General features: G+C 42.9%; 1 protein-coding gene across 3 annotated transcripts in view; it reads left to right on the top strand.

Annotated features, from left to right (window-relative positions):
* Hivep3 (HIVEP zinc finger 3) overlaps window positions 1–27,474 on the top strand; it is a 433,036-nt gene that overhangs the window by 101,061 nt on the left and 304,501 nt on the right. The window contains exon 2 of one of the 3 annotated variants that reach the window (XM_063236192.1): window positions 3,523–3,635. The exons of 1 other annotated variant lie outside the window; for it this stretch is intronic. The gene's annotated coding sequence lies outside the window, so the exon portion shown is untranslated. Of the gene's footprint in view, window positions 1–2,869; window positions 3,636–27,474 lie in introns of those variants that run through there. One more of the 3 variants, XM_013154430.3, reaches the window with a different exon arrangement.

The following is a 27,474-nucleotide window of genomic DNA, read 5'->3' on the forward strand; positions in this document are numbered from 1 at the left end:
TAACAATAATAGCTAATAATAAAATAGGACAATTGGAATGAAATACTGTGATAAAAATTATATAAATGTATTCTCTCTCTCTGTGACCTCACTGTACTCCCATTTCTTTTTTTGTGTTGACACAGCTAACAGAAATGATAGTAAATGAAACTTTAGATAAGAGGAGAGCTATTATCTATTTAAATCATAACTTTTAAAACTTTGAGCAATTATATTCATTTAGACTGACGGTATCAGTTGTATACTTAATTCTGTATTTCACTGGCTTTATTTCTCATTAAAATTTCTTACGTAGCACATCTTTTCTTCAATTCATTATTTTGGCTTACTTTGTCCCCTGCCTAGAGGAACTCATCAAATAATCTTTAAATTTTTAAAATAAAGGGTATTTGAGTGATCTGATTTATATGCCTTCAAGCATACCTTTATTTCATCACCATACGGAGGGAAAGTAATTTAGCATTTGGCAGAATTCTTGAGTCACAATACTATTTCCTTAGAATTCTATAAAGATTGTGCCAGTATCTTTGAGCATAGTGTTGCAGACAAGAAGTAGGAGGTCAGTCTGATTTAATTTCCTTTTAAGCAGCCAGATTTTTTTCCCTATGAGGAAGCTTGTGGTTATTTGTCTTTGTTCTTGGAGTGGCAGACTGCATCTGGAAGTGTGTGTTCCTTTAGTAATCCTGCTGTCCAGCTCACTGAGCCTAAAATTTTTCTTCATCTCAAGGGAACGGTCTTTTTCTTTTTTGTTTTGCTCCTCTGCATGGCCACTAATGTTTTGGTCATGTAGATGTTTTGGGGCAGGAGATGAAAGAGAGTAAATATGGGACACTCATTTACCCTTTTCCCAAACCAAAACCGTGGCATAGAACAAGTGTAGGGGACTGAAGCATGAAGTGTAGGACTGGACCAAACGACCTTCTAGCCTCCTCTAACTCTGGACGATTCTCTTTAGAGCCTAAACATGGGGAAAGGCTTGAGAAAACTTTAACGCAAAAAGCCAGAGTGATAAGACTTGGTTTAGTCAGCAGGACAGAATGAAGCAAGGTAAATGCCTAGTCTTGTCAAGCCTCTTGTAGACCAGGCAGATGCAAGTGATTCTGTTGGTCATTACAAACTCCAGGCATGGTGGCACACATTTGTAATCCCAGCTGAGGCAGGAGGATCACAAGTTCCAGGGAAGCCACAGCAACTTGTCAAGGTGCTATTTTAAAATAAAAATAGAAAAAGCGTTGGGGATGTAACTCAGTGGTAGAGTGTTTGCCTAGCCTGTGCAAGGCTTTAGGTTAAATCTCCAGTACTGAGAGAGAAAAAAAAAGTTGTGGACTCCATAATGCATTAATACATTGCCAGCCCAGGTTAAGATGCCTCCTTTCCCAGTTAAGAATTGTTTCCTATAAAGATATGAGAATAGATGGCACCGTCTTCTGGGTTTCCTAACAGTTTTGAGATATTATGATTGTACTTTGGTGCCTGTGATATTAGATGGGGAATAAACAGCAGCGGCTAAACTCCTATGGGTATAAAATCTTGTTGTTACCTAGGTTTCTGGATCTTTATTACTGTTTTTTTTTAATGTGAAGAGATAGTATTCTCGTCATAAGGACTTTTTCTTTCAACCCAAATGGAGACATCTTTCCTTCTGTTCCTAAATTCCAAATCAACATTCTGCTCCTGCCCTCACTATGGTCAAAGCCACTCCCTCCTCCTCCCTGGCTGTCCTCACCCTCAGTCTCAAGAGGAAGAAAGGTCAAGAGAGGAGTGACAGGCCTTGTGGTAGGTCTTAGCCTTGTCACAGAGCCTCCTGGGCTCAAGTCTGTGGCCAGTGAGAGCCAGCTCCATGCTGTGTGGCTGGTGATGTTTCTGGCTGCCAGTGCCCAGCCAATCAGTGACAAGCCCAGCTAGCTAGGACGATGACACATGAAATATGATAATTTTCTGCTAAAGAGCCCCAGAAGGGGGGAGAGACCTGTGTGTGTGTGTGTGTGTGTGTGTGTGTGTGTGTGTGTGTGTGTGTCTGGGAGGGCAGTGCAGACAGCGTTTGAGACCCGGTGAGAGAGTGACAGCACTGGTCTCAGCAGATCCTGATAGCACTAGGCAAGGTGGGTAATGGGTGCTGACCCTAGTGTTGGCGAGACCTGTCCCCAGTGGCCTAGGAACCTGGTGAAGGGGAGCCTGGGGGCTGCTAGTGCTGATGGCCTGAAGCCAGGAAGAAGCCGCCAAAGAAGAAATTGAAAAGGCATTTGTGTCTGTCTTTCAAACACAAGTCAGGCTAAGAGTTTTGTTTTTCCTCAATGCTGCCTCTTTAAAAGCTAAAACAAAACTAAATACCACCTGGGTGGCTGAAGTACTTGGTGAATCTTTTTTTTTTTTTTAATTGTAGGTTAGGGTTGATTTATCACTCTTCCCCATTTTCCCACCTCCATTCTGTGCTCAACCCCAGCCCTTAAAAAAAGATTAAAGAACCAAACAACACTTCATTAATAAAATCTTGCAAAAGCAGCTAAGTCTAAATCCTCAAGATTCTGAGTTTCAGGTGAGTTTGGATTCCTGATTCTGGTTGGAAGAAAATGCGTACTGGAATAGGTGTGATCCTGCATCACATTACAGCGTGGAAGTGTCCTTTGGTTGAGGACATGACCTCTCAGGTGGCTGGGCAGGGCAAGGGAGGGACAGGAGCAGAGGTCCCTACTTCCTTAACCCTGCTGCATGCTTCCTGTCCCTTTATAAACAGTAAGGGTCCGGTGCAGGGGTGACATCTGTGTTGACAAATCTGCTGATCATCTTACCTCGTGAACATGTGTGTTCAGAAGTGAAGAATAGGGGTCACAGTGTTTATATAACATGTCAATTCATCCTTGGGAAGCTCATCAGATGTATGTCCACTCTCGTGCTTTGTATTTGCATATTTTCTCTCCATATATCTGTAATATGTACTAAATATATATGTGAGTCTAATGTAGAGTTTTAAAGGGCATCAATAAGTGAAGTAACTGCCACTGCATGCAAGCCTGCGCTGTGTGGCTGTAAGCATGGGTCTAGCTTCCTATTCTAAAAGTGATAGCAATTCAAAAGTGATAATTGGTGTACTGTATCTTTAAAAGGTTAAAACCTCTTTCAAAAAAGGTCTGGACTCCTAGTGGAAAAGACAAGAGGCATGGGGTTGGCTCTAGATTCAGAAAACAGCTGCTGATTAGATTCTGTGTCTGAGAGCTGAATTTATTCTGTGTTTCTCAGCAGCAGGAATTCAAGAGGGATGCTTCTGTTTGGGTTTCTGGTCGTGATTTATATTTATTCAGAGGAATAACAGAGGGTGGATCTGTTCCCGGAGCGAGCATGCTCACAACCAGCCGACTCTCCCATTATCCCACTGCCTAGTTTGGTGCTCCCGTGTACATGGCTATTCTGTGTGCATATGTGTGTGTACAAACACGCATGCATGCCTGGATGGACAGACGTATGCAGAGGTTATTTTTTAAGGGCAATTCTTTCAATAAGGTCTTTACCCCTTACTTGAAACAGGTGTTCATGAAAAAAATGCACAAAATCCTGACTGGCCGGAATAATTCATGAAGAAAGGGCTGGATCCGTGGGGTCAGAGAACACAGGACCAGGTTGCCACCCCAAGGCCGAAGGTAGGGGACTTTGGGTTTGTATTCCGCGGATGGATTCCTTGCGCTGTATTTTACGGATTGTGTTTTCGCCTGCGGCCGCCACGAGGAAATGCATTAACGATCCGCGATTCCATTTTGTCGCTGCCTTTCTTAGGCTAAGTATCCGGGCGACAGGCGCAGGGCCGGCTGGTGGGCTCTCGCCAGCCTCGGCGCCCTGGGTGGGCAGAGCGCGCCGCTGGCCAGGGCCGGGGAGCGGCTGGATCCTCCAGTGACTCCGCGCGTCCATCACCCGCGGCGGCTGCTGCGGCGGTGGCGGTGACCCTGTGCGCGCGGCGCGCTCCTGCGCTCGCTCCTCGGTGGCGCGCTGGAGATCCGCTCTCTGAGCCAGGGCTGCCCAGAGAGATGGTTCTTTCTCGTGCTGCCCTAGCTGCTGCAGCTGGGATGGTTGAGGCTGACTCGAGTGATCTCTGTTGTCTGGTTGAGAATGAGATTCGCAGGATGCTGGGTCCAAGGCAGAAGGGAACGTTTTCCTTCCTCCCTTAATTCTGGCCCCCTGAAAATGTTCCTAAAGCGAAATCACACCTCCCCTCCCCTCAAACCTCACTGCACTAGACCAAATACACACTCCTATCCTGTTGGGGGTTCTTGACTTCCTGCTAGCAAAGCAGGTGCTCCCTTCCAGTTATGCCCTACATTTTACCATCATTTGGAATGGAAACACTGAAGGCAGCGCGTGGTCCCCATAGGGTTGTCTGGACTCATGAGCCCAAACTGCTTGGACTGAAGTGGTGATGGAAAGGAACTCTGCTGCTTTAAACCGGTGGGTTTGGTTTACTTTGCTAGACAGGACTACTTCTGTGGCTTGGCCTGCCCTTGAACTTTGCTCGTAATGGTTGCAGGAAGACTGGGGACTGGGTGCTGGGCAAGTAGCACAGTGGCCTCCTTCTGACTGTGCTTGCCGAAGGTTCTGGCAGCTCTTGGCATTCTAAGGGCAACGGCCAGGTGCCCCTCACCCCCAGCTTGGGTTTCATTAACTCTGATGCTTTCTGTATTGGGCAGGTGGGGAGGGTGAGGAAAAGTGAGAATGAGGCGCTAGCTGAGCTGATCTCCATGGAAATGTTCTCCTGCTATATTGGTATGATTATGTAACCCCAGTAATGATCAGACCCTGTGCCCAACCAACTCCCCAGCCATCAGCCATTTCCTTGCCCTCCCCGACCTAAGAAGTTAGGTGCTACAACGTTGTTGATGATGTCTTTCTGTAATGATGTGTGCGACAGGGCGGGGAGTGCATGGAGCCAAGGCAGAATCATTTGAATAATTCCAGTGTGAAGAACACAGGGCCGAGATCATGTGCATCCCATTGAGTATAGGGTTACGGCCTTTTGGTCTGTGTTGATCTGAGGCCTTCCCACATCTCTTGGATCAGCTTGTCTGAACTTGCAGTTGGTCATTTCTCCATTCTGTTCCTGGAGGTTGGACTCACTCCTGCAGGGCCCTCAGGATCCTAACTCCATGTAGAAACCAGGGTCCTGAACCCAGGGTGGCCACTCAGATGTTAGCTGCTTCCTGTACTTCCCACTGAGCAACCAGTGTGGGAACAGTGCCCACCCCACTGTGAATGTATGTGTGTGTCTCTGTGGGGGGGAGTGTCTGTGTTGTCCTGGGCTGACCTGTCCTGCGGGGCTGAAGAGTGGACTTCAGATGTTAGCTGAGCTGTGTGACATCTGTTCCCTAAAGCTGAGGAGTTCTTATTATGCATAAAAACATCAGGAGGATTCTTGCAAGGTAGGAAAACAGTTGACCCATTAGGGTATCTGTAGGCAGAGGGAGGGGCCGTATGCGTGTGACCCTTGACTCTTTTCTTCTTCTCCGTTCTTTCTGTCTGTCAATGCACCTACAGGACACACACTTGTTAACTGAGCCTCTCTGTCGCACCCCTTAATGCCTCAGCTGGACAGATTTGTTAATTTGGTGGTAAAGTCTGGCTTCCAAAGGGTAAAACTGTCTTTTTGCCTGCAGTACCACAGGGATTTATTTAATGACCAGCTACTAAATTGTGCTCTGGGACAGTCCATCAAGATGTGCTCCACCTGCACTCTTGTGCTGTCCCCACCCATTGTGCTTCAGGTCTCCTCACTCCCCTCAGGGCAGAGAAGTGTCTGCTGCCTTTGGACAGTTGCCACGTGAACCTCAGAGGTGTTTACTGTGTGAAAGGCAAGAAGGAGATGCTCTGGCAGGTTCTAGGACTTGACTTGAAGGAAGATAATGCTAAGAAAACTGTGTGACAACTGGATAGCTTTTAGCTTGTTTCTGACTTTCTGCTCAGTGAGTTCTCTGGTGTCCTTCAGGTTCTTTTCTGTGCTCCGTGCTACCCATCAAGGAGGCTGTGACAGGCTGGACTCCTCCTTAGGAGTCAGAGCATATTTGCAGATCTCCAGCTGTACTGGGTAGGTAGGGCAGGAAAGGCTAGCTATGTGGATAGGCAGCACTGGCTTCCAGAACCAGACTTGGCTAAAGCCTTTGACCAGTTTTGGTCTTCATCTATAAAACCAGTAGAGCCGTCAGCCTTCTCAAGTGCACTGAGAAGTTTTGAGAAAAAAATAAGGTAAGCTAAAAAATAGTATGCTTTGTAGCCAGTGAAACTCAAATTTACAAGTGACAAAACAAGAATAAATCCATGCCCATTATGCCCCAGCTAGATCAAGGACAAACAGTTTAAATGGCATTTAGTATATCCAGTTTGAGAAGACATGAACATTTGAAGTGAAACTCAGATGAATTTTTAGTATGATGTTTAGTGCAGCTATCCAAGATAACAGAACCTCCTAAGGTTTCTGGACATCGAAGCGCTTGCTAATGAAATTATATTACAACTCTAAAGGCCTGCTTTTGGAATTCGTTGAGAACTTTACAATTTTTTGCTGAAATTTAGCAGAAAACTATTATGCTGTTATAAGTAGTGGGTTATGTTTTAATATTTGATGCCATAGAAAATACTAAGATGATAACATTCAAACCTCAATCAGAGTACACATGCCTGTTGTCCCAGCACTTTGGAGATCACTGTAAATTTGGAGGCCAGCCTTGGCTACATAAATAAGTTCAAGACCAGCCTGAACCATGTGGTGAGACCATGTCTCAAAAATTAAAAAGGAAAAATGAAAAACTCTTAAAAGATATACTTAGACCCCTTCCAACCTAGCTTTTTTAGTATTGCAGTTGGAAGAGGGCTGGTGATAGAAACAGCAGAGAGGTGTTTCCTAGGGACATCTGCTTTTTAAGACTGTGTAGGGAATGTGTATTTACCGCTACTAATGTGCTGTTCCGGCAGAGAAATGAGTTCAAGATGTTATGGCCACACCCCATGCATAATGGTGGTGTTTACTTAATTCAGAAATTATGCACAAGACCAGAAAGCCTGCTGACTTACGGGAGCAGGGCTAAGCTGATCCCAGTGTTGATTAGTTTCGATTGTCAGGTAGAGTTTTCTCCACATCAAAGGCAACAGGAAAAAATGAAAATAGAGGAAATCGAATGCTGACACTAGTTTTAGGGAGAATTTTAAAATTGAGTACATATGTGGAAAATGTGAAGACCAAATTAAAAGTAAGAGAAAAGTATTGCTCAGTTTCTAGATACCCATAAATTTATTGTTTTGGTAACATCTTTGAAGAAATTCTTAAATTTGCTAAAAGAAGTAGTGGGTATCAGGTCATTGAATATAATAAAAAAATTCTTGGAATTGTGTAAAGATTCCATGTATATGAGAAAAGGGAAAATACTGTAATAAATTGGGAAAAAAAAGGGAACTCCCTGAAATCTCAGGGGACTTGTAAGGCACAGGATGGGGCATTGGTGATAGGAAATGAGTGAACCCCTCTATCCTGAGAGCTGCCCTGTTGGGCTGATCAAAGTCAGAAACACTTACTTAGGAGCAGGACAGTGAGAGTGGCTGTGCCCAGGATGGCACTCATGAGTCCATGAGTGATGAGAGTCTTCCCCTCAGTGCCGGTCGTTACAGAGTGCCAGGTGAGGCTGGGATTCTTGTGGAAGATGGGGAAGGTTACAGCTTTATATTAGATGTGGAAGTCTGATGCTCCTCAGACTTGAAAAGCAGAGCTAGGAAACTAACCTCAGGAATCTTCGGGTACCCCTGGGTATCCATCGACTCTAGAATGACGGTCCAGGGTGAGCTTTATAAAAATCAGGCATGTATGCTTAACTGAGATTCATAAACAAAAAATAGAGATGGAAAAGATAAAAGGAAGATTCCAGATACACAGTATGCTCTGCTAAATTTCTGTTAATAATTTGAGTCTGTGAAGTCACTTGTTGGACTCTCAGAGTTCACCTCAGGCGAGGAAGCTATCTTAAGATCAGAGAAGCTCTGATGAAAGGGATTTAGTAGAAAGAACTGGACAACTTCCTCAATCAAGATTCACTACAGTAGACCCTTGACATGCTTGGTGATGTATCTCAAGGCCTTGGCAGGTCCTCACTTTGCAAATGCAGAAATATTTGCATAGGCTCTTGACTTCCCTATGCATCTGGTTTTAGTCTAGAGAAGAGCAGTTTCTGTGATTATTCATAGGTCACCAGCTATTTGTCTTTTCAACTTAACCTCAAGAAAAACTTGAAATAAAGTTTTTCTCACATGCAGAGTTTCTGTGTGCCTGGTAGCGTACTGGGATGGGGACGCTGAGACTCAGAGAAGGCTCCCACGGTAGCAAAGTGACTCACCTTTGCACTTCAGCTTTGCACCGCAGTCCACACACTAGTGCTTCAAATGGCTATGGATGTAACTGTTAGAGGTTATTGAGAAGTAAAAAGTGGCTGTTGGAGCTATGAGTGCCAAGGAGCTGTAAGGTTACCAAAAATTGCACATGCATGCGGTTCCCCAAGCAGTCTCCACACTCTGACCCTCAGTGCACACTTAATACACCGCTGAGACCTGTGATAAAGTATTTAGAATTAGAGCATCACCAATGGAAGCTGTGAGAGAGGTGCAGAACATAATCAATGGCTCCATACTCTCATTTTAAACAGTTGCAGATTTAAGCTTCCAGGTGTGCATGTGTACATGCATGTGTGTGTGTGTGTGTGTGTGTGTGTGTGTGTGTGTGTGTGTGTGAGAGAGAGAGAGAGAGAGAGAGAGAGAGAGAGAGAGAGAGAGAGAGAAAGAGACAGACAGACAGACAGAGAGACAGAGACAGAGAGAGCATGATTCTAACTATGGTAGATGAAGAAGCCTACACAAATGTATTCCGAGGTTGGGCTTTGCTGTACTTTATTCTTGCAAGAATGTTTCTGAAGTGATTTAGGAAGACCGTGTCAGAATTTTAAGTAGGTTAGAGCACCACTGCTTACAATTGAGGAGATAATCTTTGCCTAACAAGTAGAAAAGATTTGGCAGGAAACACAGCAGCTCACTATGGAAGTTTCTTATTAAGTTTTTAAATGTTCTGAACTTCTTTCAAAATGATTTTAATGAGATAGTCGCTAGATACAACAGATTGTATGTAAGCATATACACTTATAGACTGCATAGAAAGGTCTAAAGAAAATTAATATTACCAGTGCTCATGTAGCTACCAGTCACCTTGAGAGAAAGAATCTTACTTTTATATTTGAAGGTGCCAAGTACTGCTGTCTAGTCCATCCCAACACCCCTTCTTTGGGAAAACTAACTTTCGTCATTTATGTCTTTTCTCTACACTTTTTATCTCACTCCCTTATGTTTGTATCCCTAAACAGTATCTTGTATAGTTGTTTGTGTGTTTGTGACTTCACATATATGGAATTATAAGTGTGTTCCATCATTCTTGAACTTGTTTAGCCTGAGCACACTACAGTTGTAAGTTGCATAGGTTGAAAAATGACTATTTGCTATCATTTAGTAAAATGCTTTTGATTGATCCTCCTAGGGTGCCCCCATCATATGCCTTCAAGTCCTCCCCTCTTACGTAAGGGGATTATACCTGCCACAGAAGGCTTGTGACATTGTGGGTACCAAATGCTTATTACATGGTTCACTCTACTATTCAGTTAAATGTTTTTTTTTCCATTTTGCTGAACTGTAATATTCCATTGAATAAGAGCGTGGTAGTTTATCTACCTATTATTAATAATCACTTATTTTCAGGTTGGTTCTCTTTTATAAATAGTGCTGCTGTAAACATTTTTGCCTAAGTCACATGCTGAGCATGTATATAAGTTTTCTTAGGGAATATACACCAAAGTAGAACTACTAGTCACAGGCTAAGAGCATTTTCATTGCTATGAGTAGTTAAAATTAATTTCCATCAGGTTATATGAATTTCACCTCAGTAAAATACGAATTTTTATTTTGTCAAATCAATTTCCACATTCAGTTGCCATGTATAATTATTTCTGTTGTTCCATATATATTCTTGTTAACATTTTATATTTGTAGGATATAGTCAGAAGCTTTTATCGGTCTTGGCAGTGCATGACAGTATCTTATTTACATTTGATTGCTAAATGTTTCAGAATTGCTTTGTATGTTTTTGGTCTTTTAGATTTTCTTTGCATATACATAGTATCTTTCAAGTGTTTTGTTTGCATACTTGATGGTTTACATTTTTCCTGTTTATAGGAATGCTTTATATATGGTGAAGATTACTGCTAAGTCTAATTATTTTTCTTGTTTTTACCTTTATGCTGTTAATTTATAACTTAGTTGTGTCATGGCTGGCAAAGCTGTGCATGAGATCCAGCTTTTTAAATGCATGGAGGATTATGTGTGCAGTCTGTTTTCATCATGTTGTGTGGATTCTACCATTGTGAGATACAGTGCTCAATGCGCCTTCGTCAAATCAAGCTTCTTATTGTGTTGTTCATAGCTTTCACATCTTTACTAAATTTTGTGTGCTTGATCAATCAGTTACTGAGCTCCCACAATGATTTGATTTTTCTTCAGTCTCTCAGTTTCTGTTTTATATATTTTGAGCCTTTGTTCCTTGTTATATTTCTGGTGGACTGAATCTATTACAATGATGTGAAAGTTGTTTCTTTAGTAATTCTTTTAGTTTCATAACCTGTCCTAATTAATGATAACATAATCAATTTTGTTTGTTTAGTGTTTTCTGATAGAACCTTGAAATACATTTTAAAATAATTTTCTTTTGTGTGCATTTGCTAGTAGCAACTTCTTTGCTTCATTTGTTTGAAAACACACTAATTTTTTCATTGTTTTGAGAAAAAAATTTTTTTGGATAAAATCGTAGATTGAGAGTTACTTTTTCTCCATCACAGTTAAACTATTACTCAAATGCTTTCTGTTTTCTGTTTGTTGTCTTTTAAATCTATTGTCAGACTTGGTTTTCCTTTGAAAATAATCTGTCTGACTACTTTTAAATTTTTTGGTGTTTGTCTTTAATATTTGGTGGTTTCACAAAGTATATTGGTGTATGTTTCTTACTGTTTTGTACTTGGCATCCACTGGAGTTTGTGAACTCATGTGATAATATCCTGTCCTTCACCAGCTGTGGAACAGTCTTATCTTGTTCTCTCTTCCCATGAGGCCACAAAAGGTGAAGTTCAAGGTCACTTTATTTGGGAAATATCCTTAAGCTGGCTTTAGGATGTGACTTCTGTTCTGGGCTTCAGGTTTTAATTAGTTTTTGCTTGCTAACATTTCTTACAAAATTGCCAGCTTATTAGTCATTTAAGAAGATTGTTTTCCCCATGTATACAGGTCTTTTAGTTGTTTTCAGTATTCTGTATGGTTTTCTTTAATACTATAATAAATATTAACATTTGTTAAAAATGGAAGAACTATTGGACCTATTGACAAGGTGCATAGTACAGTGGTCAATCTATTCCACAATTCATTCAGTAGGTATATTGGTATGTTCTTAGCAATACAGCATTCCAGACTCCTCCCAGGCCAAAATAGACTAGTTGGTACAAGTGGGTTTTAAATCTGCCAGTAAAAATCTTGACAAACTAGAAATGAATGATATCAAGTAGCCAAAATACGTCAGCTTTTAGGAAGTTAATTCTTCTTCCTGGGTAGATTAGAAGGGCTGATGTATTTGGAGCTGATTTTCAATTCCACACATTGGCTGTCTTGCTTGGCAAGGTATTTATTTCTTTTGGATGCAGTTTGTTTTTCTCCAAATTTAAAGTAAGTCAGGGTCAGAGATGGTCTTTTGACTCCTCTACTCATTAGATACCCAGAATTACTTACCTTTTTCTCTTACAGATGCCTGTCCTTATCACTATCCATTTTGGGCTGAAGTTCTACCGTCATGCTGTTCTTTTTCTCTTTATCCTTAGTCTGTTATGGAATGATATATACCAACTTTTCTTATGTTGCCAATCAGTTAAGAGTTCTTTTGCCCTATTTAGATGAAATTAAGCAGTTTCCTGATGCCACCAGACCATGCTGGAAAACGTTGAATAGAACCAAAAGTTGATAGAACCAGCTATTGGTCTCTGCTGCAGCTGACCACCACTGGTCAGCACGGGCTTGTGCTGGACATTGTAGGTTGTTTTGCCAGATGCTGGCCTCTGCAATTGCTAGGTGCCACCATCCAGGGTCGGCTTGTGCCAGACAAATGAAATCGGTTCTCCTGGGTGGTGCTGTCTATTGCTGATCTTCACTAACTGCTGGTTTCTAGAGTTCTTCAAGGATAATGACCCCTGGTGTTTATTGATCTTAATTTTGAGAAGACCACTCTATTCACACTACTCAGGACAAGAATCTTGAGTAGATTTACAGAACCTTCCAGCCTACACTACCCAAGATATCCAGCATAAGCAAATTTTCAGGACCACCAGAGTGAGCCTTTATTTTGATAGGATCTGCCCTGGAGGCTCATGCACCGGAGAGAATGGAGGAAGTGTTAATTACAGGCTGCTGCAAGCCTATGATTGGGCCAGGGTAGGACTGTGTTTGGTTCAAATTCAGGCCAACCAATTGGTCCAAGGGCATGGTGCCTGGCTAGGATAGCAGCAGCTGTCATAGAAGGGATTCAGTGAGGGGCTGGCGGAGTGGGGTGGGGTGGGTGTGTGTGACCCCAACTGCTTGATTGACAGATATCCCATTTCTGGGGAAAAATGGCAGGGCTGAAATCAAGAATCTGCAGACAGGTCCACTGTGTCCATCACAGCCATCAGGTTTTGGGGAAGTGGGGATATCAAGTGTGAGCCCTGGTACCTCCCTACCTAATCCCAGTCATGTCAGGGTGCCCCACCCCTGCTTCAGAGCAGGAAGGGGCACCGAGGCTAATGGCTGAAATGTATTCCTGTCTGTGCTGCCTGGAGGAGAGCAACAACTGAATAAAGGAGGACTCCACGGCAAGTTGTTCTATCTAATCCGTTACTGGGAGAGGGGTGTGTGTGACAGCCATTGGCCAAACCATGTCCACTCTAGCCAGCTCAGGAAAAGTGAAGAGTCAGGTGTTTCTCCTTTGTGTCACTTGGGAAAAAGAAAGTGAAAGCATCTAGTGCTTCAAGATTGGTTCTGTCACCTTCCAGCAAGCAAGGCCTTGGGTCCAATCTCCAGTAATACAATAGATACAAAGTCTTTGCTTAATTCACATACAGATCAATCCAGTGGTGGTCATTCCAGAGTTGTCTGGCAACCACTTACATCTTACATCCAACCACTTTGAGCTAGCCTGTCTAAAAAGGGACTTTGGCCTTCTGGCATCCTGTCCTCAAACATAAACAAGGGCAGTTGGCATCCTCAGTACCCCTCCATTGCCCACGTGTCTGGGTTGGCTGAACTCACCTTCTCTTTGACTGAGGGACTTTTTATTTCTCATTGTCCAAGAGGAACCAACAGATGACTCTGCTGTAGTTCATTCCCAGGCAGGTGGGACCTGCTGCTGGCTTCCTTGTATAATTCTGAGCAAGGGGCATTTGTTTCATTATTGTCCCCTTGCCCTCCTGTGAGCTTACCAGTGGTGGGAATGGCAGATGGGCATTCCAACTGCCAGGGCCTCCTGCAGCCCAGAGGAGGAAACCATGCCAGTCTCATTTCTGTGCCTGTGACTACTGCCTCTTTGCCCTGTGAACTTCTCTGTTCACTTCTCACCCAGCAAGGATGGGGTGCATCTGATGTGGGTTCCTGCCTTTGGTGGCCTTGTGAGGGGTACCCTCTTTCACTTTATCCTTCTCAACGTTTAAGATGGGAAGAGCTCGCCTTGCTGCATTTTTTGAGCAGGATGGTCTGTGCATCACTGTTCTCTGAACCTCTGTTCTCCCCTGTTGTGATCCCCTGATCCCATTCCCACACCAGAATTAATGGAGAAAATAAGTCAAGGCTCCCAAGGAAGGACCATTTTTTTCTTGCCTGGAGATGAAGGACCTCCCTTCCTCCCAAAGCCCAGTAATTCTTAGAAAGGCACTTCCTCTTTTTCTGTTTAGTATGTGCATAGTTTGTACCCAGGAGACAGAAGCTATAGGGTCCCCACGAGAGCCTTGTGGGCTTGCCAGCCTTCCCTGTGGGTCACTGGCCAATTTTGCAGAGCATCTGCCTCTCTGAAGTGGGCTGAGAACCAGTCTGCCTGGGAGTCTGAGCATTTCCACTAATTTGTCATGACAGTGCTGAACATGCTTGTAGCTCAGGAACCTGCCACTTAGGTTTGACTTGGAAAAGGAGGTGACAGACTTTAGGAACAAAGCAAGGATATAAAGAAGAAAGAAAGCAAGGATATAAAGGAGGAAGGAAGTTAGGGGGGATGAAGGAAAGAAAAAAAGTAGGGAGGAAAATGGAAAGGAAGGAGGGAAAGAAACACAAAGAATAGAACACGGATAACTATCACTCCTGGCTGCAGAGTCCAGTACATCGCAGTGGGGACTGCATAAATCAAGTGTCTTTTCAAAAAAACTTAAAATCAAATATAATTTATACATAATAAACTTCACATGCTTAAGCATACAGTTCAATGAGTTTCAACAGTGTCTGCACACACACAATTAAAATATAGAGCATATTTGTCATCCCTTAAAAGTCCCTTCATGCCCTAGTATGCTCACTTCTCCTTCCCCTGTTCCTTGGGAGTCATTGATCTGTTTCCTGAAACTAGAGTTTTGTCTTTCTTAGAATTGCTTATAAATGGAGTCATAAAGTATATATTCTTTTGCTTCTGACTTATTTTGCTTAGCATAACATTTTGAGATTCATACATGTTATGTATATTGGTGTTTCACTCTTTGAATAGCGTTCTTGGCATATTCTACTGTATGGATCCAAAAATCTAAAATTCTAAATGCTCAGAAGTCCAAAACTTTTTGTTCAGTGACATGATGCCACAAGAAGAATGTAGAGTGCACTAAAAATATTGTATAAAATTATCCTTAGGCACTTTATGTGTGTAATGTATACGTGAAACAAATGAATTTTGTTTAGACTTGGATCCTATCCCCCAGATATATAATTATATATGTGCAAATACTCCAAAATAAAAACATCCAAAATCCAAAACACCCAGCTACTTTGGATAAGGTATACTCAATATGTACCATGTTTAAAAATGTAGTCACCTGTTGCTAGCAATTTGAGTTGTTTCCAGATTTTGGCTATTGCAAATAAAGCTGCCATGAATGTTTACATACAGGTCTTTGTGTGTCTGTATTTTTCATTTTTCCTAGGCAAATGCCTAAACATTTTGTGCCAATCAACCTGTCACCAAGTTCTGTTTCTCTTCTTATGACTGAACATGAGATAATAATTAGATATTGGACACTTTCATCAGTACTAGTCCCAAGGAATCACTTACACACTGGCCTGTTTGACACTGCCACTAGATAGGAAATAATTTACAGAGGAATTAAGAGCACAAGCATTGGAGCCAGACTTACGGGGTTCATATCCCAACTGTGTTATATAGTATGTGACCTTAGACAAGTTACTTAACCTTTGTATGCCTCAGTTTCCTCACCTGAAAAACAGGGATAATACTAGTATCTGCCTCATAGGCTTGCAAATTCAGATATATGATAGATAGGTAATAAATAGATAGATAGACAGATGTGCTGAACACTGTATTGTTGAAGGACTTGACAAGAAGGATATCGGAGTCTGAAATGCACATGTCAGATTTTCTTTCAGAAACTTATGGTGGAACTGGAACAGCCTGCATCAACTGCTCCCCTTCCTGGCACCCTGGCATTTGATCTCTTCTGGTGCAACAAGCACTGCCTTTATCCCAAATGGGCAGTACTTTTGTTCCCTTGTCACTAGCTTTTCTTACAGCTGTGATGTTAGCTGCTCCTCCTTTACTGCTTGAAGATTTGTTTCTGTTCTTCTCATTGTTTCATTTTTCTTGAAAAAACCTCATGATGCAATATACGGGATCCCTCAAGCCTGCGTCCAGTCATACCAACCAAGGAAGCAGGGCCCACCCACATTCTTAAATCCTTATGCTCTGATTTTCATCAATTTTCCTGTTACACAGGGCTTGAAGGTCTGCATTGATTAGAGACCAGACAGTGGGAGCACAGACCCAACTCTGCTGAGGCTGAGACTGTGAGGGCAGCTTCCAGAGGAGCCCAGCTGGGGGTGTTCATCTTGGACCCTGTCGCTTCCGCAAGCCCAGCACTGAGGCCCGCTTTGGCTAGAAGCTCTCTCATTAGGATGGGGGAGTTTGGCTGATTGAGCTCACAGTTGAGAGAAGGAACAGGGACAAAGACAAAGGTGGGATCGGGTATAATTGCATCCTGATGTTTTTTCAAGAAAAAAGAAACAATAAGAAGAACAGAAACAAAACTTCAAACAGTAAAAGGGGGCACAGCCCTTAATTCAGAGATAGAAATACTTTGGGGTCTTCACCTTTTTCTCTCTCCAAGATTAAGATGTCTCAGGATCAAACTGATCAAAAGAATAAAGAAATCTAAATGTGAGATTCATCTTTGATATCTACCAAAAGTGAAGCACCTGTGGACAGACTAAAGCTTCTAAAATACACTCCTGTGAGATCTAGAATTCTAGGTGGCCTAGTATGATCACTGCATTTTATAGCATACTCTAGAAAGCACAGCATCTGATGTTTTTTGTGGAAATCTCATCCCACTTCTGTGAGTAGAAGGTGACCAGAAACATGACCCTCTGAACTTCTGATCTCATGAGTCTGGAGCCATACGTGGGCATTTGGACTTTCAAATATCTCTCCTCCCCAGTGCTTTTAATGTGCATTGAAGGTCAAGAACTGTTTTACAGGCAAGGGACTGGGGCTTCAGATGTCAAAGTCACAGGCCTAAAGTTACACAGCTGTGCATGGAGGTGAAGCTGGAGCACAGACCAGTACAGCCTCAGTACCTGGGCACAGGCACCCTGTTCTGTGGGCCAATCATTGGTAGACTGTTTTACTGGTCTTGGTGCTGGGTAGGAGATGGCCAATAGGAACACAGAGATGCTGATGGCTTTTCAGGCAATTTTTGCTGACCCAGCCTTCCTTAACAGCCTGAGTATACACTCTTGAGCCCATAAAGCTCCAAGAGCAGACTGAAGGTGATAGTGCATTTCTGTGTTGTGAGGGCTGTGAGCCAAGGCCACCGCATTCTGCCCTGGGAGCTTTATGGAGTAGTCCTAAGCCGTATGGCCTTGAGGCTCAATTCTTGGCCCTCAGACAATCCATGTTGCCTTGTTTTCTAATTGTTTCAAGTGTCATCTGGTCCTCAGCCTGAGGATAGACTTTTCATTCCTGGTCAGGGATGGTTTCATAGCAGGGCTTTGTTAAATATTAGTTAATAGATTTCATTTGATCTTATTACTGTGATGTCACAATGCTGAAATGTAATAAACATGTCCTAGAAGTATAACACACACTGCCCAGTTTTCTATCCTTTGATTTCTAAGTATTTCTAAATATTCTCTTTCGAGGCATATCTCACAGATAGTTTTAGTAGTGGTTCTAAACTGACATTCCATAGTGATCAGGAAGTGCACTCCTGCACTTTGAGTGACTTGGTATCTTTGTTAGAAGGATTGTTTTCTAGGCCAGAGCCTGCTGTCAGTGCTAACTGTCCCTGAATCACCCAGGACCCTGGAGTGGGGTTGTTTTTTCGGTGGATTCTCCCAAGGAAATGGCCCAACACCTTGCCTCAGTTTAGTAGCACACATGGCTGCCACTGTGCCCAGATACACTTGGCTCACCTCAACCCCTGCTACACACCTATCCTGCAGCCTTTGTGGCTGGAGCTTGCCCCTTACCTTCTGAGAAGGTTGCCACTTTCCAGCAAAGGTAAAGTGCCTGGGAGTTGGTGTCTCCACTACCCCCCACACACTTAGTTGGTACCCAGTATTAACTGGGGTGGGAATTTGAAGCCCAAACTACTTTGCCTCGGTGTTGGGGGGACAAATTCAGAGGAGGTCCAGTTTCCATTCCAGGTGTCTCCTTGGGAATGGGCTTGGCTTCATCCTTCTCTGTGCTGCTTTCCCAACTCTTCATGAATTTCCCAGGAGTCTTTGTCTTAGGGTTTACTTTCGGTGACCTGACCTCAGACAAGGGCATGTGGGCTGGATGTCCTTTAGACCAGAAAAAATCTCTAACATGCTTTTAGGTATGCATATTAGTGCCCTGCATTCTGCCCTAAAACTCCACCTATGCTGGGGTCTCACTTTGTTCGGCACTGACCCACCTCTCTCCTGCTCACTGGTTCACTCCCATCAGTGGCTCTGCTTTCAGCCTGCCTGCTTTCCAGCTCCCTCTCTGCACCAAGGATGCACTCTTTTAGTGCTAGTGCTATCCCTGGGAATGAACAGACGGGGATTTGCCCTTCCAGCCCTTTCATTTCCAGAGAGGGAAGAAGACAACAAATGAGTGAACAGATGAAGCAGCAGGTTATCATATACTGACATAACGGCTAAGCTAAGCCAAGCCTTGGGCTGGAGGCAGTGCCTGGAGCTATGTGCCTATTTCTCACCTTCATCTTCCTTTTCAGCTTTTCACATCACACTTGTGTACCACTGACTGGTTTCTCCATACATGCCAATGACTTTGCTCAGTCTTCGTGACATTTTAGTAGGTTAATTAAAACTCTTGAGTTCTTAATCTGGACGTGGTTGTGTACCCTTGTAATCCCAGCACCTCAGAGGCTGAGGCAGGAGGATTGCCGTGTATTTGAGGCCAGCCTGGGCTACATGGTGAGACCTTGTATCAAAGACAACAACAACAACAAAAATAAAAACCTGAGTCTTCTTTCTCTTGGCTTCTGTTCTGTTTTCCACTTACCTACTGTCCCCTCTTGTCTTCTGCTGCCCCCTCTGCTTGGCCACTGATGAGTGGAAATGGAGTCTGCCAGAGTCTGGCCCATAGATGTCTCTCCTTACTTTGTCCTTCTTCCCCAGTGAAGATGTCTCTTTCCTGGTTGCAGTTTTTACTCTGTGGCATGGGCACTCTCTGCAACCCCCGACTGTACATGCGCCTGCTTTCTTAGATGACTCAGCATATGCACAGGTCCACTCATATCTTCTTGCAACATTGCCTGGCCTATGTTCCACTTAACCCCTGCCCACAACCTGGAGTGTCTCCACTCCAGACACAGCCTGTATCAGGAAGAGGTACCAGTGTCCCCAGTATGCTCTGCTTGAGCCAGAAATTAGACTTCATTCTCTCCTCTCTGGACCCATCACCATTGCACCTAACGTGTCACTCAGATTTGCCTATCTCACTCCTCTGGATGAGTGTGTGAAACCATGCACTTGTCTGTCTGACTTCCACTCCCCTTCTGCAGTCCTCCATTTTTCTGCAGAAAGGTCCTAGCACGTCCCCCATGTCCTGGACTCTCACTTGGTGTTCTTTGCATTGGTCTGATTGTGTCCATGATTCTTGCTGAACTAAAGATAAAGGAAAATTCTTCCCAAGGCCTGCCTGCCCTGGAAGATACCCACCCCTCAAGGTCCAGCCTCATCTCTAGCTAGTCTCCTCTCTCCTTTAGCCTCCCTAAACAGAGGTTATTCCCAGTTATAGACTTTCCACACGAGTTTACTTTCTCTTGTAACACTTTTTTTTCCTCCCATGATTGTGGAGGAGCTAAGTTTTTTTTTCCCTAAAGTATGTGATGGCCATAAGAAACTGTCTATAGAAAAGATTAACAACACTAACATCACCAACTAAAAATCTGTTTGATTCTTACTGTCACTATGCACCCAAAATTCTACAACATACCAACGATGAAATGTTCTTCCTACAAGGGAGACTGTAGCTGTCCTCTTCCCCATTTGGATCTTGGAAGAACTCCTGGGAATCCACAAGGTAATAGTATATCATAGCAGGAGCCGTCACTGATGGACCACCTGCATGCCAGGTGCTTTGTGAGATGTGTTAGGATGCTTGTTACAATAAATCCTCACAGCAGTCCCACATGACATGCATTGTTCTGTCTACTTACAAGTGAGGAAGCGGAAACTAAAGAGATAAAGTAGGTGCAGGCGTATCTGGACCTGCTGATGGGGAAGCCCTGCCTACAGGCTGTGCTTGACCTTGACCCAGTAGGCTTTCTGGTCTTGTTCCTTCCTCAAACCTTCTAGCTTCCATAATGGACTTTGTAATTCCAAATGAGCCCAGGAACTTCCAATGAGGCTTGCCTCACTGAAACACTCGGGCTCTGCTGATAGGGGAGAAGATCATGTCATAAAAATATTTGGTACAAGGAGAAGAAGGTAGATTTGTAGAAAAGTCAAATTGAGTTTGAGTTCCAGGCTTATCACTTAAGGATCTTGGGCCGAAATTTCTCAGCCCTTGGTCTCCTCTTCTGTGAACTTTGGACAATGACAGTACTTACTTCATAGAGAGAGTGTGTGTGTGTGTGTTGCATGTGTTCATGCATGACCACTTGACACCGAGGCGGCTGACCTGCTTGACTTTCAGGGTCCTCACCTGCCCCAACAGGTTTTTAATAGAATGACACAAATTCCATAGAGAGGAACTAGGAGCCTCTGTTGGCCTGTGGGAGAGCACTAAGTAGAGAGAGGTGCAAGATGGTACCCTTTGTCACGGAGTTGCCAGCAATGCTTTAGTGGTTGAACTCTACATTTCTGCTTTCTCTCTCTCACCCTGCCCACCTCCAAGAAACACTACCAGGGAGAGAAACACTTCCCTTCTGCCCTGTCAACTTAGTATCCATTGGCAGTGGCTTAATGGAAATTAAGTTTTCTTCTGTTGGATAAAAACTCGTGAATTGGTTTTATGTCCATTTGGTGAGAACACTGACTCTGAGATGCATGAAAACTGAAACAGGGATATGATACCTAGGTGAAGCCATTGTTTCTTGCCCTCAGAATGCTGGAAGATGAAACAACTGATTTATCATACGGAGTACAGGGACCACGTAGGAGCACAAGGATGGTGATGGTGACGGCAAGCTCAGTCCGGTCCTGGCCTGGTCAACCCTTTCTTCCTCTGCTCCCTTATGCTATCGTTGGCCCTCTTTCTCCCATTCAAGAATTACCTCTCCCCAAGAGGGCATTTTAGCCGTAGTGTGCTTCCCTAGAGACCAGGCCTGAAAAAGATTCTCAGTGTGACAGAAATTTTGCTAGGCTCTCCTGAGTTTTGTTTTAGTTGGGCCTCAACAACTTTCGAAACCTACTGCTTGACTTTGCACTGTCCAATTTTAGCATGAATCTAACCAGAATTCCTCATTTTTAATATCTGGTCACCTTTTAAAAAAATTTTTTATTTTAAAGAGAATAAAACCAAGCAAAACAAAACAGAACAAAGCCAATTGAAACAAATCAGTGTAAGTGACACAGGAGTTCAAAACAATACAAAATCAACAACAGTTACCATAATGCCTCTTGCTGTCTTCAAAATAGCTGTAGATACTTTCAGACATAGTAAAAAACAAAATAGAGCCAACAAAAACAAAACAATGAATGCAATAAAGGACTTCAAAACAAGATAATAGTAAATCCAAAATGGCTACCATAATATACCTTGCTATCTTTGAAATAGCTTCTCATGCCATCAGATACAATAAAATCAAACAAAACAGAACAAAACCCAACAAAACAATGAAAAATGATGCAGAACTTCAAAGCAAGACAATAGGGAATTAACAATGGCCACCACCCTCAGAAGGAGATCCCCCATAGATGATACACTGCATATTACCATCCTCTGAAGTGATGATCAGGCTACCGGCTTTAGACCTGCAAGGTCGCTAAACACTACAAACATTAAATTTATTCCACTTCTACGGCCATCCCTGCAGCCTGTGTTTCTCTGGAATTTATGGCGGGGTGAGGGTGGGGGGTGACTCTTCTTGCTTCACAGCCTGCATGCTGGAAGGTGCTGGCATCTGGCTGTCCCTGCAGGGCCCACACATGGTGCCCATTCACAGGGAGGGCTTGCTTCTTGGTGAATTCTTGTTCCCTTCCCCCACAGTCTACGAATGGCACAGACTCACGGTAAAAGGCTGGCGTCTGGCTATCTCCCCAATCACTTCTGATATCTCATCAGATTCTTTTTCTGTTTTAGTCCATTTTTGCTACTATGACAAAAGATTTTAGAGTGTTTAATTTATAAACAACAAAAACTTACAGCCTACAGTTCTGGAGTCTGGGAAGTACAAGATGAAGACAACCGCAGATGTGGTGTCTGATGTGGGTCTGTTCCTCACAGGTGCTGCTTTTGTGTGCCCTGATTTGGCAGCAGAAGGGGTTAGGGTGCTCCCTTCAATCTCTTTTATAGGGGCACTGACCCTAAAGTAGGAGGTAGAAGCTGCATGATCTAATCACCTCCTAAAGACCCCAACTCTTAGTACTGACAACATTGAAGATTATGTTTCACCATAGGAATGGGAGGGCTTCTTGGGCAGCCTCAGCCTCCACCACCCTCAGTTTCTATCTCATTTCATTCTCCTAGCCTGCTTTCAGCAAGAATCTCGTTGGTTTGGTTTGGCCAGGCTTCCAGTCTGCTGGCTTCACCTTGTTCCTTCTGTGTAAATTCCCAGTTTGCCTTGTTGTTTTCAGAGTAGAGGTCAGTCTCTCTCCCCCACTGCAAAATCCCATTGCAGTGATCTCTACACTTGTCTTAAGATCCCCAGGAATGAAGTCTGCCTGTCAGTACCATTAGGGATTAGATCTAAAATGTCCCCCACATGTCTTGTGTATTGGAAGATGATAGAATCAAGAGGGCACTTTAGCTGGTTAAGAGGTGGGACCTGGAAGGGTAGACTTAAGTCTCTCACTCTTTCTGTTTCTCTCTGCATCCTGGTTGCCATAGATTGGACAGCTTTTCTCCACCATTCCTTGCCGTCATGCCATTTCTGCTTTGGAGTCAGATGACCATAGGGTGAAATCGTAAGCCAAAATGAATCTCTCCTTCTTTAAGTTGAGGGTATCAGGCATTTTGTCCAGTGACAAGAGTATGGCTAATACAAGTGCTACGGGGTGATTCTGCTTTAACAGGCCCTCCATGACTGTTGTTGGGGATCCTCTATCACAGTGAGGCCACCTCTTCCTGGAGACCATGTGATGGTCCCGTTAGGACAGGAGAGTTGAGCTAATTAAAAGGCAGGGCTTTATAAGCGGGGAACCTGGGGACTTGCAGATGAGACAGGCCTCTCAGACTGGAGTGAGATTCATCTCTAGTGGCACTGAGATCAGAGAAGCAGTGGAACAGGGGCCCAGTGCAGTGTGCCACACACAGCCCGGAAGGGCTCTCTCTTTGGGTATGACCTGAGCTCACAGTGATCAAAGAAGAATAAGACAGTTCAGCACTAACTGCTCAATAAAAGAACGTGTGCACAAACAGGTTGACACTTCAGGTCTTTTACTCATCTATTTCAACCCTGAGGCTTTTTACAAAATAAAAGCTAGAAATTATTGAAGTTTTCATTTAAAATAGATACTGTTTTTATCCCCATTTTAGAGAGGAGAAAACTGCTGCCTCGAAAGGTTTGCCAAGGGACACAGAGCCCATATGGGGCAGAGGTGAGATCTGTACCCGGGAAACCTGGCTCCAGCACAGGCCCCCTCTTCTCAGCTATATTAGAACACAGCGTCCACCGGAAGTAACTGTGGTCCACTCGCTCACTGCATACTGCATAATATCTAGCTGATTCTCACTGAGCGAGCTTGGTAATTAAAAGAATGCTTTATATTATTTTAATAATAAATAATCATTTTGATCACTGAATGGTCTTTCTTCTGAAATTTTGTCTGCTACTATACTGGACTTCTGGAAAATTCACTCCAAAGCTGAGGATCATTTTTTTTTAAATTGGATAGCAATTTTTAAAAAAAATTTTTCTCATTTAAAGAAAAAAAAAACAGAAAAAGGGTAGAAATAATACATAATTTCAAAAAAATAGTAAGAAAGCAGTAGTTGATAATTACATATTGTCCTCTTACAAATAGTTGTTCAAGTTACAAAAATGAAGCATACAAAGTGGACTTTCAAACCGTGAGACTGCAAACAGTTCTGTTCAAATATCCAACCAAAACTTAGTAATATGGTTATCAATCCTACACACTTAAACATACATGTAGTTATATCCTTTAAAGCACTTTCTTTTCCTCTCTTTTTTACAATCGCAATTACACATTTTGGGTTTTATTACTCCTACATTTCTTACTACTTTTTACACTAGAGACACAATATTTTTACACTAGAGATGCGATATTTATAAATGCGATTCATATTTATTCCACTAATGAGGATAGCCTCAAGTTGTCTCCATTTGCCTATGGAGGCCTCAAGATCATCCTTTTTATAGCTGAGTAATATTCCATTGTATAAAAATACCACATCTTTTTCATTCACTCTGCAGTTGATGAGCATCTTGGTTGTTTCCAAGATTTAGCTATTACAAATTGTGCTGCTATGAATATGGATGGGTACACATATATCACTGTGATATGACCTTTTCAGTTTTTCTGGGAAAATACCCAAGAGGGGAATAGCTGGGTTGAATGGGATTTCCAATCCTAGTCTTCTGAGAATTCTCTGATCTCCATAGTGGTTGCACCAGTCTACACCCCCACCAACAGTGGAGAAGTGTTCCTTTTTCCTCACAGCGTTGCCAACATTTGTTATCAGTTGATTTCTTGATGGCAGCTATTCTTTCTGGAGTGAGATGAAATCTCAGTGCTGTTTTAATTTGCATTTCTTGAATGACCAGTGATGGTGAGCATTTCTTCATGTATTTATTTGCCATTTGTATATCTTCATCTGAGAACTGTATATTCATCTCAGATGCCCATTTTTGGAGAGGGTCTTTGAATTTGGGGGGGGGCTTGATTTTCAATTCTTTATATGTTCTTGCTGTAAGTCCTTTGAGGGGTTGCTGGCTAAAATTCTTTCTCATTCTGTGGATTTTCTTTTCACTCTGTTGGTGATTTCTTTTGAAGTGCAGAAATTTTTCAATAATATGAGATCCCAGTTGTTGATTCTTTGAAGTGTCTTCCATGCAGTTTGCGTTTTGTTCATGAATTCTCTGCCTACACCTATGTCTCCAAGATTTCTACCTAACTTGTATTCTAATAGATTTAGTGTTTCTGTTTTAATATTTAGATCTTTGATCCATTTAGACTTTAGTTTTGTGCATGGTGATAGGCATGCATCTAGTTTCAGTCTTCGGCGTGTGGAAAGCCAATTTTTCCAACACCATTTATTGAAGAGGCTAGAGGATCATTTTTAAGGGCCTGCTGCAGTGAGCGTTTCTTTCCACTCTGCCCTGATGCAGCCTCTCTACATGCAAGCCTTTTCCTTGACACCAGCATTTCCATTGTTCTCTAGGCCGTGTTCTCGCATTCTTAATATATGATGCAATTGTTTATCAGTCACCCAGTGTGTTCTTGGGTTACCTGTCCTGCTGAGGAACTTTCAGTCCCAGGTTCCCCCTCAGCCTCCCTCCCTGTCCTTCACCAGGATGCTCTTCTCCCAGAGCCACTCACCGCCCAGGGGAGCTGCAAAGGACATGAGAAGTCAGTCCCAGCTGCCCTGGGTTGGTTGGCCCTTGCAGCGGGAAAGGGTGGTGGCTTCTGGCCCTGTCTGCAAACCATCAAGGACCAGCTGTGTTGATTCCCTCCACTACAGAGAAATTCAGATGTATGAACTTCTCTATTTCTGTACTCTGGGTTAAAGGTCCTCGTGCAGTTATTCATTTAGTTTGCAATATTTAAGTTACTTAAAAACTATTTTTATTTTTTCTTGGTACATGCTTGCAGTACATAGCAATTATATTGCTTGTGAGGAGTTAGCACGTAACCCATCTCAAGTCTATGTTCATCCCCTTTCCTTCCCTTCTTACCCCTCTCCATCTTTTGATTCCATTTTCATTTGAAAATGCTCTAGTTCCCAGATTCCTGTTTATGTTTTATCTTGCTCATTGTTTATATTTTGGGTTTCTCAAATAAGAGAACCATGCAATATTTAAGCTTGTGTGTCTGATTCATTTTAATTCATGTTATGATCTCAAGGTACATCCATTTTCCTACAAATGACTGAAGTTTATTTTTTTCTTTATGGCAGAGTAGTAGTCTGCTGCATGTAAGTACTAAGTTTTCTTATCCATTTATCTGCTAATGGGCATATGGGGCTCTTCCAAGATTTAGTTATTCTGGATTGTACTGCTATAAACGTGGGCATACATGTGCCACTGTAATATGATGCCTTTCTCTCTTTTGAGAAGATCCCAAGAAAGGGAATATCTGGGTCAAATAGAATTTCTAGTTGTAGTTTTCTGAAGAATCTCTATTCTGTTTCCATAATGGCTGTACTAGTTTACATTCCCACTAACATTGTAGAAGGGTTCTTTTTTCTCCCAATCTCACCGACATTTGTTATTATTTGATTTCTTGATGATAGCCATTATTTCTGGAGTAAGATGGAAGCTCAGTGTTCTTTTAATTTATACTTCTTGAATGACCAGAGATGTTGAGCATTTCTCCATGTATTTGTGAATCATTTGTACTTCTTCTGGGAGGTGTCTGTTCATTTCGGTTGCCCATTTTTTTTTTTTAAGCTGGGTTTTTCATTTTGGGGGAATGTAAATTTTTTGAGTTCTTTATATAGTCTACATATACTATTTTTAAAAATTTAATCATAATCGGGTCCTTCTTTCACCTGACACTTCTGTCTGGCATACGCTGGCCTGTGTTTGTTGTCTGGGAAGCCAACAGTCTGGCCTGCGTGGTGGTTCACCTAATCACTTCACTTCTGCTCACTGTTGGTCCATTTCAGACACTCAGTGTGACCATGAGGCCCAGTGGCTCTGGAAGAGCCAGGGTAGAAACATTCTAACGCAGAGGCAGAATGAAGGTTGGGACTGGACAACGTGGATGTGCTAGGAAAGGAGGTGATATTTGGGGAACTCAGGGAGCAGGTGGGAGGAAACAGGAGTCCAGGGGAGAAAAGATGGGGTTCCATGAGCATCCCACCTTTGACTTAGTGCGAGAGGATGAATGGGCCTGGACAGAGGGGCTGCTCAGGGCGTCCCTGTGCTCCCACAGCTGCTCTCAGTTAAGCCTTGGGCTTATTTACACATGCATCAGTGAAACTGACTGTCCTTTCATGAAAGTGTCAAGTGTCTCCATGTTTGGCTTGGCTGTCTACTTCATACCTGTGCTTACAGACCTAACCATACTGAAACTTCTGCGTTTTTCTTTTCGTCCTGGCTTGTTGCAAGGTTACTTTCTGCTTCTGATGAGTGGCCAGCAAAGGCGCTCTCACAGCATATTCTAAGAGCATGCTTCTCAGTTTGCTTAATAAGACCTGGCTGTCCGTTAAGTATAGACAACATTTCACAGTCTGTTTCTAAATAGAAACACTTGGGACCTTCCAAAGCTAACACGCAGGGCACCATGGTGGCCTTTAGCACTGGTTTACTACAGAGAACAATTTCAAGTCTAGCAACCCCGGTGCTGGTCACTGTCATT

This window comes from Cavia porcellus, unplaced genomic scaffold (genome assembly GCF_034190915.1).
Source record: "Cavia porcellus strain 051 isolate PalLab524CR breed Dunkin Hartley unplaced genomic scaffold, mCavPor4.1 scaffold_25, whole genome shotgun sequence".
In the NCBI taxonomy this organism is placed as follows: Eukaryota; Metazoa; Chordata; class Mammalia; order Rodentia; family Caviidae; genus Cavia; species Cavia porcellus.